The 21,635-nt window shown below is 40.1% G+C and overlaps 1 protein-coding gene across 1 annotated transcript in view; it reads right to left on the reverse strand.

The window, feature by feature from the left end:
• Positions 1–21,635, reverse strand: part of ror1 (receptor tyrosine kinase-like orphan receptor 1) — a 155,819-nt gene that overhangs the window by 57,275 nt on the left and 76,909 nt on the right. The gene's annotated exons all lie outside the window — the stretch shown is intronic.

Below are 21,635 nucleotides of genomic sequence, written 5' to 3' on the forward strand. Positions count from 1 at the left end.
ATCCTATTGTGGCCTAGATCCACAACATGATTAAGTAGCACATGGGTTCAGGCAGCCTTAATGAATTATTAACAGAAGCCCAAGACTAAAAAATGAACAGAGAGTTATATTCAGTTGTTGAAAGAATGGGGATTTGGGGGATTTGAGAAATCAGAGCAATGGGGAAAGGATGGCAAAGGCTGAAAGAGAGACAGATGACTTGAAGAAAAAATGGAGGGAAGAGGATTTGGAAAATGTGAGAGTGTAAGGAAGAGCTTCATAATAAACCAACAGCGAAGGCGCTCATAAAAATAGCTTTTTAAGAAATGGGCTTCAGTCCCAGAATCCAGGTTCGTGTTGGCTGCAGAGTTTATTCACTGTCGTTGAGTTGCATGTAAATAACAGTTACTCTGTACATACATGGGCATCACAGAGTCAGGGGCTGGCTACAGCGAGGGATGAGACAAGAATTAAAGAGGTTGAAACATTTCTAGTTTGGATTCCTAGTTTATTACCATTTGGATCTTAGTTTCATAGTTTTTGCCGTTTGTAAAAGATGTGATAACTTTGTACCTGCCGAAATAACTGCTGAGATGTGGAAACACAACAACACTGCTGCAACAAAGTCCACTGGAGCAAGACATGCTTTAAGGGAGATTGACCAGCAAAATTTGGCCTGTAAAAAAATCAGAGGCAACATCCTGAAATTTAGTACCAATATTTGAATGCAAAAATAACATTTTTGCATATTCACTTCTGCCAGGGAAATATAAACTGGACAAGGATTCAGCCTGTACTTTGGTGGATTTACAACATGATGAAGACAGTTTGGGTTTATTTTCCCTTGCAACAAAATTTTAGAGTGTGTTAAAATGTGTCTGATTGTTTCTTTCTTTACCACTAAGACTTATTCTTAGCTACCCTTCTTTGTAAGTGCATTTCTTTGATTAAACAGGAGTTATTACTTAACAAACATACCCTGAAAACACAAGTTGTAGCAACTATAAAATGGATAAGTTTGCACATTAGTAGGCAATAAATTATGTTTTTTGATGCTTTCAACTACTGCTACTTTACTAACATGCACTCAGAATTCAGACTCCAATGAAGTCATGTACAATAGGAACAGTGAATGGGTACCTGTGCACTCATGTGTCTGCCTATAGCTGCAGCTGTGTGTATGTGTGTGTGTGTGTGTGTGTGTGTGTGTGTGTGTGTGTGTGTGTGTGTGTGTGTGTGTGTGTGTGTGTGTGTGTGTGTGTGTGTGTGTGTGTGTGTGCAGGTGTTTGTTCCCAGGCTCAACTGGAGCATAAAGCAGAATAAAAGCAGGCCCAGTTCAGGGACCAAGTGTTCACCTGAGGAGGACATCATGGACCAAAGAACACAGGATTCACTCACACAGTCCTGCATCGTCTCAGAAAGTCCTGCTCTGTAACCTTATAAGACCACAGAAGAGAGTGAGTGAGAAAAAGAGAGGCAGGAGGGCTGAGCAGGGGGAGAGGGATGTGAGCAGGGTAGATGACAGGAGGCTGCCTGACAACAAGGCCCTTTTTTGGATCAGAACAATAGACAAGAGAAAGAAAGAGCTCACGTTGCAACAGATATTTGCACTAACATCTAAAAAAAAAAAAAAAAAAAGGTATCAAAAGGAATCAAACAGAGCTGAGCAGAGCAGGGGCAATAGTTTATACAACCTGCTGTATACATCACATTTTAGAAAGCTCCGTTATATTTGGTGTTCTAGTTAAAGATGACCACAACTTCTATGTAAATGTAGGAGCTCTGTCATACGTGAACAAGTATCACAATCTTCGTCTTCTGCAGCGACGATTCCTTTACGCAGCACTTCGCCACTTCACCAAAATTATCTCAGTGTGTCAGGCTCTCACTCACAACTGTCACTACTCAGCATTCCTCCATGCACAGAGGACAGCAGGGTGACGTCCTTAAGAAAGACACTGAATACTTACAACCTCTTGGGATGCAACTGAGTCTGACCTCTGACCCCTCTGAAAGTGACAAGTAAAATGAGGATTTCTAAAGAGGCATCATTCAGGGTTTTCTTAATGTAATTCTAATGTAAACTACTGCTGTAACCTCATCTACCAGAAACACAAACTGGGGCAAGGGTGGCTTTCATGATGTGAAGTGAAACGCTATAGTAGCTTCTCCTTCTCTCAAGACCTTATTGGGAGGCAGATCAATACCAGGTCATGCCGTATTTTCAGTATACTCGCTGGGTAGCAGGTGGAACAGTCTAGATGCTAAACTTGAACAAAGTAGAAATGTTATTCTCTAGAAGACATGGCGACAAAAAAATTAAAAGGTATGAAGCTAAAATTTTTCTTGCAATTGAAACCGATATTATGATTGGTATTTTACTTTTGAGAAGAATTTTAGTCATTCATAAACTGTTGTTACTTGTTGAGCAGGAGACATTGGGTGGGAATAAATAAGTTTGTATTTTATCTTCTTTTTTTTCATTTTCAAAATGATATCATTACCTTGATGTTATCAGAGAACTTTTTGCATTTTTTGGAATATTTTTATTTATTTTAAAGTCAGTTTATTAATCTACTTAAATTAACATCCTGATATAAAAATTAGCAACTAAACAAATATAGTTCTTTCAACAATCTGCAGAAGCCAAAAAATGATTATAAAGTTTCTTTATACAGATTTCCTTGTGCAAAGTTTCCAATTTGTATGCATTGATAAAGCATTCATTTATGACATTTTTAATTATTCAGAAATTTGATCAATCTGAAAATATATTTTAATTTGTGATGCTCACTTTGGACACAAATGGTAGCATCTGAGATATATCTGATACTGACTCAAACAGCTGGCTTATGTGTTGGTGACAATCTGTAATTATATGTTTACAATGGGGACTTCTGATGGCTTTGCAGCAGCCCTGTTTGGACCTGTGGAACGACATCAGGCCTCTTAAGTTAAACCCCTGCTGTCCCTGCGAGGCTCTGCAATTGAAACCACACTGATGTATAAGGCCAGGTTAGCCACTGGGGTGAGGCTCCCCTCGGCTCCAGTTACCAGCGGTGTAAGCAGACTATTGAGGAATGTGCACAAGCATGTTACCACCTACTGTGCAGCTCATCTGTTTTCACCTGACAGCTACAGTTCAAATGTGTGTGTGCAAGCACTCAGCTTTCTGGAAAACCTGATCTCTTCCAAGCAGATAGTCTGAGCCTTGAGACCTTGACGTAATCTGCAGAGGTAGCCGCCTGTCTGATCATCTCTGTGGAATGTGAATGGAGTCATCACACCTGCATGTAAGTGTGTCACTTTACTGCAGAGCATATGCTTCTTCAGTGTATCAGCAGAGAGTTTAATGATGTGAACATGGTCCACGCCAACATTATGTCCGAGTTGAGGTCTTGTTTATGTCATGGGTCAGGTGTGGAATTTAAGATTTAAGACCTTTAGCTCAAAGTCAGTAGGGCTGTCTGTGTGTGGGACATGAATACAGACATCTCGCTTGGCTTTTCGATCGTGACTTTTCCAAAAATAGTGTATCGTGTGTACCAACAGTGTGAATACTGTGAATAAGACGCATGCCGGGTTGCATGCCGTGTTGCATGCCGGCTGTGCTGGACAAAAACTTGTGTGTACTCAGGTGCAGTCAGGGACACACACACACACTCCGTAAGCTCACTGCCGGCATTCCCAGATTCCTCAAGGATGACAAATTCAAAGGGAGAGGCCCCGGCAGATGGAATCTGGGAACGCCAGGATAATGCTGCTGGATTTTAAACGTGATTTGGATTTAGACATCATGTGACCACAGCTGAGCCGGGCACCATTTCAAAACCATTCTTTATGTTTGGTGGTATTTCCTCACTCAAGGCCGGATCTCGGCTCGTCTGTGGGATGTATGGTGGCTGAGGAGTGTTGGCAGGCCAGCTTGAAAACAACGAGAATGTTTAGGCCAGAAGTATTAATGGAAGACAGAGCGTGACATCTCAAACTAAAGATTTTTGACTGAAATTACACGTCTAGCACAGTGATGGTGTCATTTGATGAACAAGAGCATTTTTGCAGAAATACTGCTAGACTGTCTTTCATCAGACTTTCGTTCCAGTTGAATTTTATGACACTTAAAAAACAAACGAAGATTCAAAGACTAATCAGTCTTTCCCAGAGAATGAATCATTTGTAGTGCAGTCACAGGAATTAGACGGGATTGATTTTGTTTATTTGGAAAGAATGCTTCAGAATCTCCCCCAAGTAAAGGAGTTCAGGGAGTTTCAATTTACCAGTCATCTATATTTCAACCTTCACCTTTGGTCATGAGCTTTGGGTCGTGACAAAAAGAGTGAGATGGTGGATACAAGTGGCTGTAATGAGTTTCCTCCTAAGTGTTTGCCAGGCTCAGCCTTAGAGATAGGATCCAGAGCTCAGACACCCATAAGGAGCTCAGTGGAGCTGCAACTCCTTCACATTGAAAGAAGCCAGTTAAGGTGGTCTGAGCATCTGATAAGGATGCCTCCTGGGTACCTCCCTTTGGAGGTTTTCCAAACAACAGGGTAGACCCAGAATGTGCTGGAAGGATTATATATTCCATCTGGAACACCTTGAATCCCCCAGGATGATCAGGAAGGAGTCACTGGGGAGAAGGATGCCTGCTGCCATCGTAAAAACGGATGAATGAATGGATGGATGGATGCTGCTTACCTAGCTTTAGTCCCCTTTTCCTTGAGCAAACACACTTATTCTCACTTACTTCTCTGTTACTACACATACAAGCTGACCCAGCCTTTTACCGTTTCTCTCTCGTTTCTCAAACTTATCGGTTTGCTTTCTTCTCAACTGATGAGCTGCACAAAAGCTACACAAGGTGACTACACAGGGGAGGGCACACAACCATCTTGGCATTTATAGGAGGATGCAGTATGAATGTTCTTGCACAGAGTGTGGTTGATTCTCATTAAAAGGTAGAGTAGAGCCGATTCATGTTGTTCACTTGTCTATTGTTGGAGTCATTCTTTCTGCTGGGTATAAAATGTACACATAAAAGGCAAAATAGGCTCTAAGTATACCTGAACAGCCTCCACCAGTAAAGCCCATAAGTTGGAGTTACTGCACATATACAAAATGTGTAGTTCAATGCAAACCATTGTACCACTTGTTTGGTTGTGCAACCATTGAAGTTGTCTGGTTTTCTCTTTAGTATAACTGCACTTATTAAAGTGTTACTAGAAAAAGGAGCCACTGATTGCCGTCATCTGTCTGCACAGCCAAATAATTTCGGGATGCTCCTGGGAAACTGGGCGTGAGAAATTGCGTCTCCATCAACTCGGGAGTCTTAGTCAGCTCTTAGCGACCGACGCTGTTGGATGACAAACTCAGCCACAAAAATATCTGACTCCAGGCCAGAGAAATAGTTAGACTGGGAGAGAATCACAGGGAGGAGAGGACAGGGAGAAATACAGGAGAGGCAAGAGACAGAGAGAAGTAAAAATGAGAGAGAAACCCAGTGTGTGCAAAATCTTTTCGTTCCAGTAAAAACGTCCTGTGTTATTCTTATTCTTTGGTCTTCCAGCTCTATGTTGGAGACAGAGTTGAGGCTGCCAACACAGAGCCACTGAGACTTTCCTGCACGTTTCCTTGTCAATCATCCTGATGCTCTATAGGAACTTTTCCTAACCCCAGGTTAAGAAAATAAGCAGCAGCATTCCTCCTCTTGTTTACAGGAAAAGGTACACTCCTAATGAGGACGGCAGAAGGATGGAGAAGGTAAAATAAAAAGATAAGAATGAAAGGAAGGAGAAGCGGGACCTATGTGTCCCCAAAGACAGAGCTGAAAACAAGCCAGAGACAAAGCCACACTGCCGGCGTCCAAAACACTTAGAGGCAGAGGAATCGGGCAGGAGGATTTTCCACATCCCACACCACAAAAAAACATACATCTGAGAATGTGCTGACAGATACCGTACAATCCAAAGTATGCAAAGACTGGTTGATAAATGTTTCTGACAAGTTGATGGTGTTCTTCCAAGATATGATATGCAGTCATTCAAGACCAGAGTATTCACTTGTAGCTTAAGCACATAGATGTGAGGAAAATGAACTTTATGAGGATTTAATAACAATCCTATTTTAAATAATAACTCTACACCTTTAATATGAGCGGAAACATTACATTGCAGGGTTCAACTATGTAATAATCAGAAATAACTCATTGCATTTGAGAAGAACTGTGAGGTAAACTCAATAAAGCCGGGTGAATACCCTTCAGGATGGCTCTGTTTTTTATTTCAAAAGGTTTAAAGACTGATATAGAGGGAAATTAACTGATGAGTTCGCTCTAAAGTTTGCTCTGACAGTGATTTAATTCAGTGGAGAATTCATGAGAAAGTTACATTATACTACAGGGTGCTGTAACTTTAGTCCAGTCACTGATATTTACGGTCTGAAAGATGAGGCTTATTTGTCCTATCCTGTCATTACTCTGTCACTCACAGTTATGCAATCACCATGTTTATAAAGGATGCACCAGCGGATTAGCTGAACATTGCATGAACAGTAATTTTCCCTGTTGACAGACATCAACCTACCAGCATAAAACATGCAGGCGGTGATCTGTTATTGCTCACCAATTGAATGCTGGCAAGCTAGTATACCCGATTTCTGATCAGAGAGGAGCGTTTTATTGGGCAGAAGAATTCACCAGTTGAACAAACTCTGATTTGTTTTCATGGTTTATAGTGAAAAAAAAAAGTTTGCAGTGAGGAAGTGTGAAACTGTCTCTGAGAAGATCAGTGGCATGCAGTTTTAAGACATGTTCAAGTGATATGTCAAGAGGATAAACTACAAGAACAATTTAAACACACCAAATCTCATTGTTCATTTGAAAAAAGATACGAAAACTACAAAAAAATAATGTAAAAAAAAAAAAAAAGTGACAGTATCAGAATCAGCTAATGGCTAAGTTGTTATTTTAAGCATTTTCATTGGGCCTGTTTTTTAAAATTAAGCATCCACATGAACAAAACACAACCCAATAGAGACTTCTTGTAGATCTTCTTCTAAGATACCACAGTGTTGGCATAACACCAAATCCTGACCGTACACTGAGCTTTTAAAATAACATTTAAGAACGTTACTGTCATATAATTGCTACCGTAGAAAAAGCCATATGCAAAAAAGCTTCCTCTTTCCACCACGGTACAAAAAAAAGGGCTTTGAATTTGCTCAGTAAAAACACTCTGTCTGTTAGTTCCTACTTTTTAACCAAGTATGTAATTTAATTCTCCGTGTTCAGCTTGCAGGATAATTTGACAGTTCCTCAAATTTTTTTAAGGGAAGAAAAAAATCGTATGATGACAGTTAAGTCCTGCTCCTTTATGAGCGGTATTTTTCTAAAAAAGACTCCTTTGCATGCATATACATTGTACATGGGTTGGGGGAGACTTCATGATTTCAGATTCTCTTTCAAGCCATCTGTACAGTCAGAAGGAGGAGGGGACACCTGCTTTGGATCCGTCTCAGTTTAAAACAAAAAAAGAAAGAGAAACAAAATAAAAAAAGAAGAACAAAAGAGAGAGGAAGAGGGGAAAATGTCAAGCAGATGTAAGTGATGAAAACTGTGGAGATGATAAAAAGTAAACTTGACGTTGTGGGAAGCTTGCCCGATGGAAAGAGACTGGAAGATGTTTAAACTGTGTGTCTGGAAGCATCAGTGAGTGATGAAGAAAAGAATAATGTGTGAAGAAAACTAAATCCTAAAAAGCTGCAGAGGAGGAGGACGAGACAAACGATGGAAAACAGAGCATGGAAAAAGACATCAGGTGAGCCAATATGAGGAGAAAGTGTTGGTGAAAAAGATAAAAACTAACTTGTCTATAAAGCATTAAAGTGGATAAACTGTGTTATTAGGCTTCAGTATTCATAAGAGTATTACGTACATCTGTTTTGCATATTTATAACACAGCCTCTCATGAAATAGTCTTGTTTCAGAGACGTCTAAGTTAGATTTTCCATTTTCAAAGTCTCATCATTTTTAATTTGCACCAAGCATTAGTAAATAATTAATGACCTACATGGCCTCATGGACACAGATTAATACAAATACTGGGTGGAACATTGTGCCTAATCTCACATTATTTGGTACAGTTCCCCATTTGCTTAAACCTTTTTCCAATTATGGCAACTTTTACACCCAAAGTAATCAGTTTTGATCAATGAGCACTTCAGACTAAGGGATTAAGAAAGCCTTGACGTTATAACACTGGGCGTAGCACAAAACAAACGGGCAAAAGTGCCACAGAGACAGACACAAAGTTTTTCCACCAGAGACGAAGATGATCACAGCTCTTCTCACATTTCCAAACCTTGTTGTAATTTCCATCCTATTTCACCAGATGACTGCTGCGGGGGCTGACTAAGCACACCTTGTAAAGCATCCCAGCTTGCTTCTCCAAACACAGTCTCAGCTCACCTCCTATAAACCCTGCTCTCTCTCAAACACACCCTTCATGGCTGATCCGCCTCCACCCCCAGACGATGGAAAGGAGGATAGATGGCAGATGGTGGCGGGTGCATTAAAAAAAAAAAAAGGCGTTAACGGAGTATTACGGGCACAAAGATCTCTATTGTATTACCTCATATCCTGTTCACAGTCTGCCTGGTCGCAGAGATGAAATCTGTCGGATCCCTCTGAGTGCAGGATCCCTGCGCCTGCTACACACCTTCATATGTTATTTTTACTCCTTATTTCTCAACAGGGTGCCAGAACTTTGAATCCAAGACTGGTTGAGCTTTCTTTCATTTAATTTTTTTTTACAGACAAGCACCATATTCACTTCTACTCCTTGGAACGTCTTTATTTTTCCTGGCCGCCCCAAAGTGTCACTATTTGGTAAATCAGTTGAATTACACATTTTAAGAGCCATTCAAAGGACGGGTATTTGCTCATTTGTCACTTTCTGGTTTGCTTGCATGTTTGCACAATCAACTTGCAACAATGTTATGCCTATAGAGGAACAAGATCTGTCTAATTAAAGAAAGGATAAATAAAATAAAAGATAAGTACATACTGCTTGCCTCATGGAATTATCCAACCCTGGTTTTGTTTTATTATTGCGCTTCAGGACATTTCATTAAAAAGAGGCACATTCCAAATTAAATACACATCTTAGTTCTTGATAGGCATAACCAACCTGTCTATTTAAACCTGCTTCAAGTTTATGCTTCAACTTAAAAATATCAACTGACATAAATAACATACATAAATGGGCAGTTATTGTCAGACAGGACTCTGAGGTCTAAGGAGTCCACCCATGGCAGGTGAATGTAACTCTCTCTGCATCCTCTACCTTTCCTTCCCTAGCAACATAAAGAGCTGGAACATTTTCTTTTTCATTGATTAACTTCTCTGTAATTCAGCTCTTTGTGTCTTTTCAGTCTCCTTTTTCCCCCTTCTATTTTAATGTGTCTCCAGTAGGAAATAGCCTGATGTTGAATGTACCAGACTTCATTCTGTGGATTCATTTGATGTATATATTCCTCCAGACTCTGTTTAAAACAACATCCATTGCAGCCTCCTGCTGTACAGCAGAGCCTAGAATGCTCTAATTCACTAAAGCTATTTGATAACTGCTGCATTAGCTGCTTTGCATCTGAAAGCAGTGACATGTCTTTAATTTATTAGTGATTTTTATGAGACTGCTGTGCAGCAAAGTTGAAGGGAGAGGGTGGGCCGACAAACGTGCAATATAAGCTTTCAAATGTGGTGAGCTGTGTGAAGGGCTCTTGCCATAAGCCAGCGTGTGTGAGATTCAGTATGTGTGTGTGTGTGTGTGTGTCATATTCATCTGCACTGTCTGTGTATGTGTTAGAATTGGCATCAGGTTGGGGTACTCTGGCCTTGATTAGGCGTCACTCTCCCGTCCACCAGTCGCAGCGAATTACTCTGCCACCTCAGCAGTGTAATTGGGGACACATGCAGCCTTAACCCCCCCTGTCCTCCTCCTCCACCTCCTCCCTCCATCTTTAGGTCAAAGCAGCAGTAAGATCAAATGCTCCCCTCTGTGTGCAGCATTCCTCAATAAAACAACATACAGGCAGGAAAGACGAGGAAGAAAGACACAGTAAGAAGAAGTAGGAAGAAAGGAAATCAAAAGAGATGGGATAGGACAGGCGGAGAGGAGAGAAGAAGGAGACAGAGGTGGAGACAGTGAGAGCATATGGAATATGTTTAGAGTTATATTGGCGGGCTCTGACGTTATTGTGGTGCTTCATTTAGTGGATCAGACCTACTCATCAAATTACACATTTATATGTCCGTTTCTCTTCTCCACCCTGTCACTTTGACTCTTTTCAGTTTGACAGAAACACACTTAAACAGAGAAACAATTTTCTTTTCCAATGTAGTTTTTTAATGCCAAGACCAAAAGGATAATACAGAAATATTCCCTTTTAGATACTAGTGCAAATAAAGATACAGGTTATTAAAATGATTTAGATTTAGATAATAACCCTGTATGTGTAAAGACATAGACCTGACCTAGAGATCAACACACTGCAAGCTGAGAAAACATGTTAAGCTAACATTTAGCAAGCTTGACTTAACTAGCAGCTCCTCCTCATGTCACAGGTACACCATAAAGATGAAGAAACCCGACATTGTTTTACATACAAGTGCTCAGTTTTGTCTTATATAATGTTTTAAATTACCTAACTCTGAATTAAAGGCAGTACAGCCCTTACATGTGCTAGAAAAAACTGCTAGCTTGGATTAAAGTTGCACTGTTAGCTAGCAGTGCACAGTTATCCTTCTCTGCTTTAGATGGTAGTTCCGAACAGTCAAAGTATATGTTTTTAATTTGCAGACTTCTGTTTTGGAAAAGGAGAAACAGGTTAAGCTAATTACTTAAGTTTATGTACCTGCTTAGAGACTTAACTGGTTTGTCTTTGTCACCATTTCTGACATTTAAGCTTATGTAACCCTTCATGATACTGGAATCTGTGCCCTCACAACTCTAATCACTAATTTTTTTGGCTTAATATCTCTGCAACAATCAGCTTTTCCCCTCCTGAGTCTGTCCTAGAAGTGCATAAGGTAACAGTGTCTGCATTTTTGTACACATAACACAGTGTCCTTGGCCTGCCTCAAAGCAATAACAATGGGATAAGGTCTGGTTCAAGCTAACATAAACAATCCTCCCTTTTCTTTAAAAAGCATCGGTTGAGGAGCAGGCTGCTAGGCTACTAAACCTCCATTTGCTTGAGATCCATACTGACAAATATGGACACAAGAACAGTTTGGATCAAAGAAGCGGCATAGTTTGATGCGAGAGTCTAACTATTAATCACAAGTTTATGACAAAGATGAACGAATGCTGTAGTTTTATCCAAGTCTTTGATGATTCAGTTGGAGTTTAATGACGCACACAGTTTGAAGAGATTTAACAGGTTTCTTAGCTGTTTTATGAAAGGCGTAAACTGATGTCTGAGTTGAGGGAGGCCATTTAGGGAATAAACTGAGCCCAGGTTTTGATATTAGGTTGATAGATGGTGAGATGGTGAAAGCAATTGAGCAAAGACAAAGAAACACCAAAAGATGAGCAATGAAGAACAAAGCTCTCTATGATGAAGTAGAGATTTCCTATGAATTCTACTGTTTCATGCCTGTGTGTATGTATACTGCCTTCTTGTCAGGGTGTCTATTGTATAGCTGCAGGCTGCAGACGGACAGCACAGACGCTGGAGTATGTCAGGCTTCACATCTGGTGGATGGGCTCTGTTAGCTCCGTCTGTCTGCCTGTTATTATATAGTATGAAGCCTTTGAACTGTGCAGCCACTGCTGACAATCACCAGACTCGAACACACTGGGTCATTCCCAGATTTTTAAAGGAGGAGACGGGCACAGTCCTGTCCCACTAAGTACTTTCATTTCGTACAGAGACCATACAGTTCGTTTCCCTTCAGTGTCAGAAAATGTGATAGTCGCTGGAAGCAGAGGGAAGAAAGGAAAGTTACATATAGTTACATAGAAACTATACAAAAACATTGATCTCCTGTTTTTACTTAAAGGCACTGCAAGGAGTTTTCATGTGGTGTTGATTCTGGTGACAAAAGGTTTCTCTAGGGTGAGACGCCATTTCCCATAAGGTCCATCACCCATTGTGGTGAATATGTGGCTCTTGCCAAATCATGCAAATGATGAAGATGCGAATTCATAGATTACAGATCTTTTTTTAATATGTGCACAATATGGGAAAATTTGACATGAACACAGTTACTCAAAAAAGTAGCCAATCTTGTCAATGATATTCTAATTTTCTCTATGTAGGTCATGGAGAGGCCTCAGTATAAGAGTGAGACAATTTCAACACCAGTTAAAAACTCCTCAGAGCGCCTTCCAAAGTAAAAGGAATATCAAAAGAATAGTCAGTGTGTTTCTGCACAAAAACCTGCAGCCCAGCTGTACCTAACAACTATTTCTTAATGTGCACCTGTCATCACTTTGTATGGAGCGGCCTTCAAGTATTGATGAAGTGCCTCAGCACATTTTGATATACACAAGGCCTCCATAAGACTCTCATAATGGGGGACTAAATGTGGTATTACTGGGTGGTTCCCCCGGGCTGGCAGCGTGTTGAAAAACGCTCTCAGCTATTTTGCTGTGTCTGCTGTGAGTCAGTCCAACAAATGTAAGTCCCATCGGGAACATTTCAGAGACATGTTTCTGGTACGGTAAAATAAATTGGTAGGTTATGTTTCAGACAGCAAGAACAATGACTGCTGATTTGAGTTGGGAAACATAAGCAATGATCAAGAGTAACATGATTAATCTGCTTTACATTACAGCATTTCTATCTTTTTAATACCTCTATCTTACTGATTGTTTTTTTTTTGTTGCAGGCCTTTTTTGATATATTTATCTTATCTTGTAAACTATATATATTTTTCTATTGCTGCTGGTATCTGAGAGTATAACTACCATGACAATACAAATCCTATCTCTATAAAACTTTTATTTTATAACTTATGATTCTTTTTTCTTTGTTTTCTGAATCACTTTGTATGACAAGTTTAATGTGAAGGAAGCCCTTGATACATCAGGGTTTAAACACGCCTTCACAAAGCTGGCTAATGTTACAATTGAGTAAATAAAATACTGCACATTTTAAGCCAATTAAAGTATTGGGTGTAATAAAAAAGTCTGTAATGAAAATGAATGTTTCTTTACTGCAGTGCTGTGGCAGCTTGTTTGTATATTTTCACTGCCTCAATTAAGATGTTTGAAGATAATTATTGTCATCGACTGCATTGTATAGTGGGTGTGACTTTGATTAATTGCTTAAAATGAAATTCTTCCCTGGCAGTTCACTCTCATTGAATCAAGTGCAGAGTAACACAAGACGAGAAATCTACATCAGGAAATGACTTTCATTCACTTTACATTGGCAGTCAGGTCTTTCAGAACTGGGAGAGGTTTAACAGCAAGCAAAGCCAAATCAAACTATCCCCTCTCCAACTTAAAATGATGACTTTTCAAAAATGCATGTAAAAAATGTCAACCTTACAGAGCTCTACAAAACATTATACTCTTACAAAGGCCATGTACAAATCATAGCACATGGTTAAACTCTGAAAGCCTCAAAGACTTGTTCAATGAAAATTCAAGTTCGTTCCATTAGCTACCAGTAAATATGCATGTTCCTGCATGATGTGAGTCAGTTAATGCATGAAACCCCATCTACAAATTATGCCCTAATAAACCAATTACTATTTCATCATGTGAAAAAGTGAAACTGAAGGAAACCAAAATTAAATCAGTCAGGTTTTTAACAGCCAGATGCTCCAGACATGGGATCACACATATGTGTTGTCACACACAACCACTCTGAAAAACCATATAATGCAGCCAAACAACCGTGAAATGAGCAACTGCAATGAAAGCAGCAGAAACACAAGATTTCAGTCACACAAATTTCACTAAAGTCACTATCATGTATTTGTCTTTTTTTTTTTCAGCACAAGTCATTTCATGCTCACATGTAACATGAGTCAGATAAAACTTATTCAGTCTGACTTTAAGACTTTAAGACAGAACAAGAAGTTATTTCTCAATCACATCCCTGTTTTAATCCTGCCCCTGTAAAAATTAAGTATTCCACTAATTTAGTTGGGCCCCATTAGGCCACTGAAACGACCCCCATGCCTTCCATCTGGACTGAAAATCCAATAATTGTCAAGTTCACTTCAAGGACGAATCATTAAATACTGACCCCCTTGTTGCTCTGTTTTTACTTTCAGAGCAGATGACAAAACAGAGGACATAACCAGCCCCCAAGAAGGCACAAAAGCAGCAACTGTACCATCCGTGACTACCTGACCTTTCATTAGAACCAGAGTGACAGTGAGGCAAGACAGATGGGCAGAGAGGAGAAAATGAGCAGTCACTCAGAGTATGAATAGAGCTTTGTATCATCTCCTCTGTCAACCATAGAGGACAGGACTTGAGAGAGAGCATGAGAGCAGAGGAGACAAGAAGAGAGGACACGAAGGGAGAATAGAGACAGATGAGAGAAAAGTGGAAAAATAGAGAACAAGCAGGGCTACCCCCAGAACCACCAACCATACTCCAGTCAGTCCTAGTTAACCATTCTTCATTGATCAGTAAGATCTATCTGTGGTGTTACCTGCCAAGCCTTTAAGCAAGATGGCCTTGTGAGTAATGTGTTCATAGCCCCTTTCACACATGAACTCTTGGCATTTTCAGGACAGTTTCAGGACTTTCAGGGCCTGGTATATCCAGGAACAAGCACATGCACTTCACAGAGGGAGATTTTCACTAACAGATGTGTTAATATAACTACAGCATGTATACATACATTCTGCACTGCCAACTGAAGAGAGTAGTAAAGTATACTGCCAAGAATCCACTCTCAATATGAACAACATTATGACTCCACCTACTCGCTCTTCATGAATATTTCAGACTGTTGCCTGCCGCGTTCAAACATCGGGTCACTCTTGTGCAAATTTTACCTCAGGGCTAGAAGGGAAAACTCTGGATAAAGTCGTGCTAGAAATTCAACTTTGCCTTTAAACATGCAGCCCAACCTGATAAAATCGAGGAACTTTACATAAGTTCTACAGTTTGCTCGATAGTGAGCAGCTACAAGCCACACAGAAGCTAACTGACTCACCCTGTAAGCACAGTCATCCAACTACAGATTGAGGGACCAAACCAGGAGAGGATGATGTTAAATGAAGTTTAAATACATGTTCAGCATCCCCACTGGTTGTTAAAATACTTCAGAGACATTATAATACTCTTAACTTTTCATTACAATAATTTTAAATTGGATAATAAGTTAACTTTCATAGAAAGAACAACAAACTGACCAGAAAAATCTTTGCTGTGGGAAGCCCAAACACAAGGATAGAGAAGCAACTGAGGAGATAAAGGGAAACAGGAAAAAGGCATTAAAGAGGAGAGGGAAGAAGAACAAAGGCAAACGAGTGACCTGGATGGTGTAAGCAGATAGCAGGAAGGCTCTCCTGAGTCCTGTTTAACCCGTTGGGATCTGAGGGATCCTCGCTGCTGTAAATCTGCTGGAATTCCAAGCGTGCCCGCTGCCTACAAAACAAAACTTGTGTTTTCCTTCTGCACTGTCGTTTAATCACTAGCATATGAGGGGAGGAACAACAAAGCTGGAACAGACGAGACTAAAAGACAGAGATGACGGGGAGCATGTTGATGAGAGGAGGAGGCCACTAGGGGCCGGAGCCTTTGATGCCCCTCTGCGTCTTTGAAGATTTCCAACATTTGGGGAGGATGAGGAAGGCAAGACAAGCAAAGCATGAGCACAGCAAGAACGAACAACAAAGAGAGACAGAGACAATGCAGGAAAGACAGATTAAAGTGAGGGAGCAGGAGGTCAGATCAGCATTATTTACTGAGGCAACAGTAGTCTGTAGAGTTAAAATAAGGTTGGATCACATGACCATCACCTTGACCATGAAATTCTACAACCTGGTCGATGTAACACTGACATGCCCTTAATCTATCACTGCCCTTAGTAAGGCTTCCCTGAAAAACAAACTATCCTGATTGACACATAGCTGTTGTTTCACCCAAATAGTCCTCTCATCACACATGTATGGTATTAATGTAGTTATCTTAATATTCGTGTTGGGAGAATTGGAAAATTGTCTTAGTTTTAGGGCAGATAACACATCTGACACTTTGCTACATAACACAGAAGTACAAAACCCTACTATGTTTTTAAAATAATACATTTTAAAATAAATGCACAAAAAGAGCTGTCTGCTGCTGAAGAAGAGTGCTAAAAATAATAACTTTGACATACTAAATGTTATTCAATTGATGTATTCCAACAAAAAGACTACAAGACATGGATGTAGTCTCAGTGGTGCAGGGGCGCCTCCAGGGATTTGTGCCCCATGAAAAAATATCACATTGGGCCTCATATATGTCTTGTAATATACCATTTACCATACCAAAAAAGAGCAGCACTGAATCATGCAGAATAATGGATCTATAATGCTGTTCTGTATCAGCAAAGCTAGATTTGATACTTTATTGTATTCAAGTTTATCGGATCAAGTTTATTAATTACAATTATTAAGAGGTTTAAGCTACTTAAACAAATTGGCCCTCGTGGGACCACCCAAAATACAGTCCGATTTTAAGGTATTATTTGAGTAATCTCTGTGACATTAAAACAGACTAAATCACTCAATGCTTAAACCTGCCCAGCATCCAAAACAGACTCTCTGTCTTATGTCGCTTAGCTATAGCTTTGTTTTTAGAGGCTTTTGTAATAGTACAGATAGAGAGAGAAAAATAATGCTTCAATAATGCTGACTGACATGCTACGTTGCTCACCTTCTTGCTCATTGGGTTGGGGGGAGGTCTGGGGAGACAGTGCACCTGCTGACATATCAGCTGCTGAGTCTGGGAGGGAGGGCGGGGAAAACCATTTGGTATAACTATCTCAAACGTAGTTAATCTCATTGTGGACATCAAACTAGCAAACAGGCTGATTTTAACCACTCAAAGACTTTACCAACCTTTCCTGGAGAAAAACTGGGTGACATACCGTCGCCCAATCTCCTTTCTCTCATCTCTCTCCTTTCTTTCCCTCCTTTTCTGGGTCCCAGACTTTGTCTTTCCAGACATTTTAGCTGCCTTTAGCGCAATTATTGTTTTCGGGCCCCCTGTCAGTCATGGGCCCTTAGAATCATCCTAACTTTTCCCCCCTATATGGCGCCACTGCAGTGGTGTCATCCATTGGATTTATGAAGAGGCATTATGAAGCCTAATAGTAATGGTAGCCATATTGGAAATGCTGGCCCAAACTAACTTTCAGCTTGTCTAGAAAAAGGTCAGATTAACCATACCCCTAATTATGCTTAACAAAGCAAAACTCTTTGCCTTAATCAAATCAAAATAAATAATGTTTTTTTAAAAAAAGGAGTGAGCTATAGAAAGAGAAAACATTTTCTAAACCAAGCTGCACACATGTTTATTTCAGCTGAAAAATTGGTGTTTTATTATGGGACTTAATGGGGTTTCCTTGGCTTTTGCAGTCAACGTCAAGTGGACACTCAAGGAACTGCAGTTTTTCTGCACTTTTGCATTTGTTTCATTTTTCAACACCAGAGGTTTCTGCTCAAGTATAACATGGTCCTCACCAGCTTTAGTGGTACCCTGGCTTTAAGCTAAATCAGTTGGCTCTGGTTGGCTGGTAGCTGCTAACTAATTAAACTAGTAGAGCTGAATGGTGGTGGAAGTTGCTAGAATTGCATAAAAATGTGCCCTGTCCACATATTTCAGCAAAAAGAATACAGCACTGATCTGTAACTCACTCCCAATAACCTTTCAAACTATGCTGCATGCATAGACAACAACAATACTAGCTTTCTAACAGGGAGACACTCGCAGATGACACGACTGATATTTCCAACAGTCATAACAAAGGGAACAACCGACCCAACCAATGAAAACTTGGCCTGTGAGGTCTCTTTTCATCAACTAACATTTGGTTGACTTTCAGGGGTCAGCCCTATGCTAATAACACCGCCCCTCTAAGTACAACCAACATGTTGCATGATCCTGAAACCCAACTCTCCAGCATGTGTTCCTTTAAATAATAAACTTCTGTGCATTGAACCTGATAACAATCCCTGTGCAGGGGTTAAACACACCACAACATAAATCCAGTGCACCCCAGGAGATCTCATCCCTCTCTCTCCTTCCACAACATAAAACTCCTGCTTTCACTTTCTCACTTGGCTCTGTGCGCTCACATCCATCCCAAGGATAACACTGCAAGAAATAATAAGCAGAGCATACCAGGAACATTGTCATTCTTGAAATGTTCGTTTTTCATACTTTACTTCATCACATATTCAAAATCAGATTATTCTGTGGTGAGTGTGTGCTGTTTTCTTTCATGGTCATGCAACATCTTTCAACAAATCCACTTTAACATGTGAGAGCTGAAAGCCAAGTTTTCTGTTTTGGGGTGTTTTCTTTCGTCATGACAAAGTGATGAAGAGAGTGATGCCACTTCTGAATTGAATTATTTTGTCTTGAAGTGTAATGTTTATTTTGTGTTTTTTTTTTTATAGCTGCAGAAGAAGAATCTGTCATCTCTACTGTTTTACAAAGAAGAGTGATTCCATGTGAATTCAACTCAGACGTGTTGTTCTTACCGAAAATGAAGCAGATTTCCTAAAGGCAAACTGTAGCATACAAATAGAAATCCACTGCTGATGCATGTGAATGGCGGCACAACACTTCTCATTAATTATATCTTTCTAAGGAAGTGAGGTAATTGAGCGTCATCTAGTACTCCTTTCGTGTAAAATGAGCTTTAAATATTGCAGTAAGTGGCCAGAAGCTGTTGCAATGAATTAAAGTGTTATTGTTTTACAGGATTCTCCAAACACCTCTTACACCTTCTTTCATATGCTGTGTGTGTCTGCAGTAATACTTAGACCTAGACCTCCTTTTTTATTATTCCTTCATCATTTTAGAAATTTTGCTTGGCAGTTATAGAAACAGCTGTTTTACCTGTAATTCTAGAGAGGCAGAGGTGTAATTTATGTTGAAAGTGCAACATAAAGGGGCTGAGGGGCTGAATTCTTGGGAATATTAAAGTCTAAACAAAACAGCTGAAGCTCAGAAGTGAATTTCATCTCCTCCACACACACGCAGACACATAAAGTATCTCAAACATCCAGCTCCAGCTTTCCATTGCACACACAGACTTTATTACTTTTCATTATCTTTGATGGCTATCTGTGCTCCCAAATCCAGCTCAGTGTTGTTCTTTTGGCTGTGCAGCATAACGCTAATCCAGTGTCTCGGAAATAAAGCCTCATGCATTCAGTTTGTACTTCAGTATTTATTTCATTTTGGACTCCATGTTTATGCCAGAATAAAACTAACAAACTGACCCTTACTTGTTTGTATGAAACACTTCCAGAAACATTTTTCTCTCATTTTGAACAGCTAAAGCATTGCAATTATTCTACTATTGGGGGATCCTCAATGCAAGCTAAAAACAAACCAAATAACAGTTATGAAAATTCATAAATATCATTACATCACTGCCCATTATATTCCCAGTGTCTGAAGTGAGTCCTCTACCCCTTTATCTCTCAGTTGGGACTTGTCTCTGCTGACCCCAATAGGAAAATCTGACATGCTCATTTCATGCGATAAAGGGATTTTCATGAGGGCTTGTGAATTGGCACTGCATTCCTTGTTCGCCCTGATGTTCCTAAGCCCCCTGTTTATTTTAGTCTTTGGTCTTCAATCCCTCGTGGAAAACTATGCTTGCAATGTTAGCCACTTCAAAATCTCTGAAACCCAGAAAAATACCAACATACCCACCCGGAGAGACCAATGTATAGGACGCTGACCAGCACTGAGAGGCCCAGCCCTAACACTAACAACAGTGGACCCACTCCATTAACCTCCATCAAGGTGTGGTTAATAAAGCAAACCTGCCTTTGAGGGGCTAATCCAGTGTTATACTCAAGTATTCAGCCTCGTCTTCAGCACTGCTGACCCTTTGTTCTGAAGTCCATATTAAAGACAAATAAGCTCTGGACTGTTAAACCGTATAGTTACAGCAACAATAATGACCTGGAGTAGTTGTGCTTAATGAATCCTGTCAGCCTCCATTAATGCTGTACTCATTCAAATCTTTTTTCTAGGTAACAGACTTCTGTTTTTTGACCAAAACATGGCTTCCTTTGTCCATTGAGCCATCTCACTTAATGGCTCAAGACCAGGATGCTGAAGTCCAAGAATAAAGAGTAACAGGATAGATAATATTTGAACACCCTGTCTATAACCTGCAAGCTGCAGGCTCCTGTCTAAAATACTAGTTTAATTAGTTTGGTTGTTTATCTGGGATGATCTATGGAGCAGGTTTGAAATTTGAGCAATATCAGACTAGAGGGTGTGTTGTACTGAATATCAACATGCATGAGTATAACTCAGAGTCTGAGGCATGAAGCTTTGGTGGCACATGTGATTGATCTGTCTGGACAATCCAACCTAAAAGTGTAGCTAATGTATTGAGGGTTTACTGTAGTTAAGATTTGTTGTGAATTTGCGAACGAAAAACTATGTTGGAAGTAAAAACACTGGGCAGAGAAGGTGTGTTGTTAGCAAAAGGAATTAAATGTACAACCACATAAGAAAGTGAGCATAGTATGTGTCACTAGATCTCATCTCTTCTTTTTATTTTCTGTTAAATCAAATGGAGAAAACATACAGTATAGACCAGATGAGGAGGAAAACGTCCAAAACAAAACCTGCATTAGCTCCCAACATTTGAAGTCATACCCTCCTGCCTCTTTCTGTACATACAGCGAGCAGCAGAAACTACAGTTACAGGTAATGAAGGCACTGCTGTAATCCACACCCAATCATTCATCCGCCCATAACTCTTCATCCAGTAACACTAGAAGACCTGGACCATTAAAAAGCTGAGGCCTGATCTCACTATTTATGTATCTTTGCCACTGCCAGATGTTACAAGGTCCTAAAAGACGCCTCAGCTCCCTATATAATGGTGGGTAATATGGATTTGTGGCGAGCAAACACAGGTAGTTAGGCTGTAAAAATAGTCCAAACAGCAGAGTCTGAGTCTGTGGAGCATATTGTGGGCTCTTAATGGACCTTTATACCTCTTCACCCCCTCTGATGGTGCCCTGGATATTTTCTAGTTTTTTTAGCAGACGTTTTAGAATTCATGCACATTTTTCTAAGTTTATGTTAGCGTATGTGTTTTGTCACATCTGACAATACATCGCACCGAGTGTTAAATATGAGTATGAACATCATAAAGTTGCTCCCAGCTCTGAATATTTTCCATTTTCCCTCGTGCAGAGAGGTGTGACAGCAGCAAGCTCTAACTGCAGCTTCCAACAGGGACAGTCTCAGATCTCAGTGCAGACCCATAAAGAGAGCTCTACTAAACTTTTACAGGCTGACAACAGGCTGACTTCCACCAGCAGCAAAAAGTCACAGTCAGGTTTATATCACCACTATGGAACAGTTTCCGCAGCAACTTAAGTTGCCATAAGACTGTTAGGATGGCCGACTGATGAAGCAGCAGCCACTTTAGTA

This window comes from Notolabrus celidotus, chromosome 2, assembly GCF_009762535.1.
Source record: "Notolabrus celidotus isolate fNotCel1 chromosome 2, fNotCel1.pri, whole genome shotgun sequence".
In the NCBI taxonomy this organism is placed as follows: domain Eukaryota; kingdom Metazoa; phylum Chordata; class Actinopteri; order Labriformes; family Labridae; genus Notolabrus; species Notolabrus celidotus.